This window comes from Drosophila miranda (genome assembly GCF_003369915.1).
Source record: "Drosophila miranda strain MSH22 chromosome Y unlocalized genomic scaffold, D.miranda_PacBio2.1 Contig_Y1_pilon, whole genome shotgun sequence".
In the NCBI taxonomy this organism is placed as follows: Eukaryota; Metazoa; Arthropoda; class Insecta; order Diptera; family Drosophilidae; genus Drosophila; species Drosophila miranda.
The window spans coordinates 13,967,897-13,972,771 of NW_022881603.1; the positions used below are offsets into that span (position 1 = coordinate 13,967,897).

At 43.5% G+C, this 4,875-nt stretch overlaps 1 long non-coding RNA gene across 2 annotated transcripts; it reads left to right on the top strand.

Annotated features, from left to right (window-relative positions):
• Positions 1 to 2,659: 2,659 nt before the first annotated feature.
• On the top strand, positions 2,660 to 4,328 carry LOC117192011. Of its 2 annotated transcripts, none has more exons than XR_004474148.1 (3): positions 2,660 to 3,121; positions 3,198 to 3,921; positions 4,022 to 4,328. It is a non-coding gene; the product is annotated as an uncharacterized LOC117192011 (long non-coding RNA). The 2 variants fall into 2 exon arrangements; XR_004474147.1 differs by having other exon boundaries at positions 3,198 to 3,454; positions 3,530 to 4,328.
• Positions 4,329 to 4,875: the final 547 nt, after the last annotated feature.

Consider the following 4,875-nt stretch of genomic DNA (forward strand, 5'->3'; position numbering starts at 1 on the left):
AAAGCTAAATCAATGCCAACGAAATTACTCGGTTACAGAAAAAGAGTGTTTAGCAGCTGTACTGTGTGTTAAAAAGTTTCGCGCCTACATCGAAGGGCATGAATTTGTCATTATTACCGATCATGCTTCGTTAAAATGGCTTATGAGTCAAACGGATTTGAGCTCTAGACTCGCCAGATGGTCGTTAAAATTACAAGGTTTTGACTTCCAAATTCATCACCGAAAAGGAGTCAACAACAAAGTGCCAGACGCCCTGTCCCGAGCCTATACTGAAGACCTGTCCGAGCTGCAAATGGACAGTCTGCTAGATCTCAGTTCACCACAGTTTCACTCAGTTGAGTATGAGGATCTAAAAACCATAATAACCGCCAACCAGACGAAAATGCCTGATGTCAAAGTAATTGATGGTTTCATTTATCGTCGTGCTGAACATGCAGTAGGAGAAAAAGTATCCGATGACCTCTGCTGGAAGTTATGGGTACCATCCGCCCTAACGTCCGTTGTGCTGAGGCAAGCACACGAACATCCTCTCTCCTCACACGGTGGTATCCACAAAACGCTGGAGCGAATACGGCGATACTACTATTGGCCGAATTTGGTCACCGATGTGAAGGCATATGTTAATCAGTGCGAGGTATGCAAATGTTCGAAACATCCAAGTTATTGTTTACGACCTCCCATGGGAAAAACGCAGGGAACTAACAGATTCTTTCAGAAACTGTATGTAGATTTCTTGGGACCGTATCCGCGTAGTAAGTCAGGGAACATAGAAATCTTTATAGTCCTGGATCAATTCGCCAAATTCCCATTTCTCAAACCCGTAAAGAAGTTTAAAGCGGATTCGATCATCCGATTTATCGAGGAAGAGTTGTTTCACTGCTTCGGCGTATCCGAGACGGTAGTATCGGATAATGGAGTTCAGTTTAAATCACAGGTATTCCAAGAGGAATTCCAAGGTATTCCATTGCTGCAAGACTACGATGTCAAACATATGTTTACAGCCGTGCATGCACCCCAAGCAAATGCGTCAGAACGTGTGAATCGTTCGGTCATTGCCGCGATAAAGGCATATATAAAACCTGACCGAATCCAATTGGGATGAAAAGTTGAGCCATATTGCCTGTGCACTACGTTCGAGCACACATACCGCCATTAATTCAACCCCGTACAGAATAGCGTTTGGTCAACATATGGTTACCAATGGCCCTAGCTATCAGCTATTAAGACAGTTAGAAATGCTGGAGGATCGAACAGTACAGTTTTCGCGAGACGATTCGTTCAATATCACTCGGCAAAAAGCTATGCACTCAGCTCAACAGCAGCATAGTCGCAACGAAAAAGTATATAATTTGCGTAGTCGAGACGTCTCGTTTGTCGTTGGTCAGGAAGTGTATAAAAGAAACTTCCAGCAAAGTAACTTTAGCAGAGGCTTTAATGCCAAGCTGGCACCTACTTTCGTGAAAGCCCGGGTGAGAAAAAGACTTGGTAATAGTTACTACGAACTCGAGGACCTACATGGACGAAGCCTAGGAATATTCCATGCTAAAGATATAAAACAACGAGGGGGAACGTTGTGAGTTGCTGCGGACACCGCAACTCTACGGTTATACCCGATACTAAGTCAGTATGGCTCTCCTCCGGCAGACGCCGCTAATATTAAACGACACGACAAAGAGTGCGTGCGAGAGAGACAGAAAATCAGTCTGAGCGTGACGTCGGGCGCTGCGTAGCCACTGAAAATTGATTTCTTGCTTTTGGCTACAAAAATGATCCGATCTGATCTAGATTCAGCAATCTAATAGATATGGTCATTATCTATGATTCTGCGTTTTTAGTTTTCTCGAATGTGCAATATTGTGGATGCAACAGATTTTCGTCCTTTGTGTGGGCGGAAGGGGGTGGGGCGAAATTTTGAGATACACGTTTTATAGTAAGATCTAACAGGAGTGCGGATACCAAATTTGGTTACTCTAGCCTTAATAGTCTCTGAGATTTTTGAATATCCCCAGATTTTCGTCCTTTGCGGGAGCGGAAGGGGGTGTGGCGAAACTTTGAAACAAACTCGTCTCGGTCCGATATATTAGGAGTGTGGATACCAAATTTGGTTGCTCTAGCTTTTGTAGTATCTGAGATCTAGCCGCTAATGTTTTACTCTAAGCAAAGCCGCCTATGCTACGCGTGTGTTAGAGAGAGACAGGGCGAGAAAAAATGAAATTGTTTTCTTGATGCTGGCTATAATAATAATACGATCCAATTCAGATTCCGCAGTCTTAAAGATATGGTCATTCTCTACAATTCTACGTTTTTGGTTTTCTCATATCTTTAAAATTGTGGATGCCACAGATTTTCGTTCTTTGTGGGGGCGGAAGTGGGCGGGGCGAAGTTTTGAAATATTTTTGTAGCAGTGACATATCACAGAAGTCTGGATCCAAAACATCGTTGCTCTAGCTCTTATAGTCTTTGAGCACTAGGCGCTGAAGGGGACGGACAGACGGACAGACGGACGGACGGACAGACGGACAGACAGACATGGCTCAATCGACTCGGCTATTGATGCTGATCAAGAATATATATACTTTATGGGGTCGGAAACGATTCCTTCTGGACGTTACACACATCCACTTTTACCACAAATCTAATATACCCCAATACTCATTTTGAGTATCGGGTATAATGAGGTTTCAGGCGTGGATCACTCTTTTCAGTGTATCACTGCCAAGTGTGATCTTGGTAGGGGGGTGTTGTAGTGGCGCCTGTCCAACCAAAAATATCGGATAACCGTCCCACGGTTTCCCCTTCCCTTAGACATGCACCTTGCACCTTTTGGGCAGTTACGCGCAAGAAAAAATGACATAAGTTAACAGCGGCTACTGTCAAGGTGTGGTGAGAGAAGGGGAATGAGAGAACCAAGGGCTCAAGCGGAAGGAGAGTGGCTTGGGCATGTTCTTTCCAATTTTACTCGCGATCCCAGACGGACGTCTGAGGAAAATACTCAAGTAGTGCAGTGAAAGGAAAAATTCTAACCTCGACCGTAAATACCGCGTGTCCATCGTGGCTAAGATCTAGTCAAAAGATCAGCCGACCATTCCTACGTTTATTAAGCGAAGGCCGAACCCATCGGGTGAGTGAAAATTGTACCCCAACTGCCGGCCAACAGAAAATTAAAGTTAGTTTTTTTCTTAAAAACCTAACCATAGGTTTGGCCGTACGTAATACCGTACGAAACGCCGGTCGTAGTGCCGTAAGCCGTACTCACTACAGTCTCGTCACTTTACCACACATATAAATCCCCAGCGTCCCGATCGACTACAGTATGGGTTAGCCGTCTTCGACCCCAAATCTTCTTTCGGCGTGGCGTCTGCATACATGTGAGCATCACTGTATTTACCGCAGCGTGTACCGGCGTGGGTCCACACACATACAAGCCTTGCTCGGCCTACCCCAGTGAAAAACGGTCGATGGGCTTTTATCTACGCGTGCAGTGACATACATATGTACATATGTGTGAAATTGACTATTCCAGCTTCAGTGACTTTCGTCATTGCTACGTCGCTTACGCCGCCCGCATACGAACAGTAACGCTAAAGGAGAAGACATTTACCGGTGCCGAAATACTGTTTGCGTTGCTGATGAAGTCATTCGGTGTCTCGATCATGATGGCTATGCCCATGCATTTCTTCATATTAGAATAATACTTTGGAACCCCACTATTGTACTGACCCTAGGATTAACATTAAAAGTTAATTTCGTGTGATTCGGTTTGTTTGGTTTATCATAAAGAAATGTGCAGCTAGAAGGAAAGGAACTAAAACTAATACTCGCGCGTATCGCCTATCTACTCTGACACACTGATATTTACAAGTTTTCAGCCACCCTCATCGACCACATGGAAGCGCTTTCATCGTTGGATTTGATCGTAATGTGAGTGATAACCTGTGAACGTCTGCTATATGTGAATTCAAAATTTTACGCAAGTCGAAGCTGCATTAAAGATTCTATGCCTCGACCGTAAACTTCCCAGCCGTACTGTAACGCTGACCAATCCAAGTGTTCACGTGTTTGTTTTGTTCTGCTCTTTCGCAAGCCATGTAACTTTCTGCAATTCCGAAGCTATCGACAACCGAACTTATGATTGGTTTGCTGTGCACTTTAAAGATCCATCCTTCCGTCCCTTGTTTTTGCATTTAAACTGAAAACCATTCGAATATATTTCTATTTGTGTAACGTAATTACCTTTATTCCTGAATATACTCTTTATAATTAGTTGACCCTAGTCTAATAAGATCTTTCATCATGATATTTTTATATATATAATTAATCTTAATTGCAGCTTATTTGAACATATTATCCTTATTACTTTAGTAGCCTTTATACATATAGTTAAATATCCGCAACTCGATTTTAAGGTTTTTAAAAAATACTTATTTTACAACTTAAATATCTTTATGTCACAAGATTTAAATGAATTCCCCGACTTGACTTTGGGTCTGCTTGTCTCAAACGGAACTGATCTCTCTGCTGCTGGCTAGTTTCCATGAGCCCTTCTCTTGGAACTCCCGACTCTGGCTTCGGGCGTTGCTTTCCTCGGCTGCATCTTCGTGTCGGTGGCGTACGTGCCTGGATCGATATTTGGGGATGCGTCGGCTTTGATGAAAGGCATCCACTGCTGGCGATCGGTGTTGCATTACATGACGGAGCTAGGAATGTGATACTCCTGGGTTTTATGTCTAGCTTTGATTGGTCCTCATGAGTGGCGTGATTCTAAAGAATCGATTTCTCGAGAGTGGCGTGATTCTAATGTTGATGAAACAATGTGGTCCATTGTTTATATTATGGGGGGCCCTAGCTTGGAGTATGGGAAGAAGCAGCTATTGA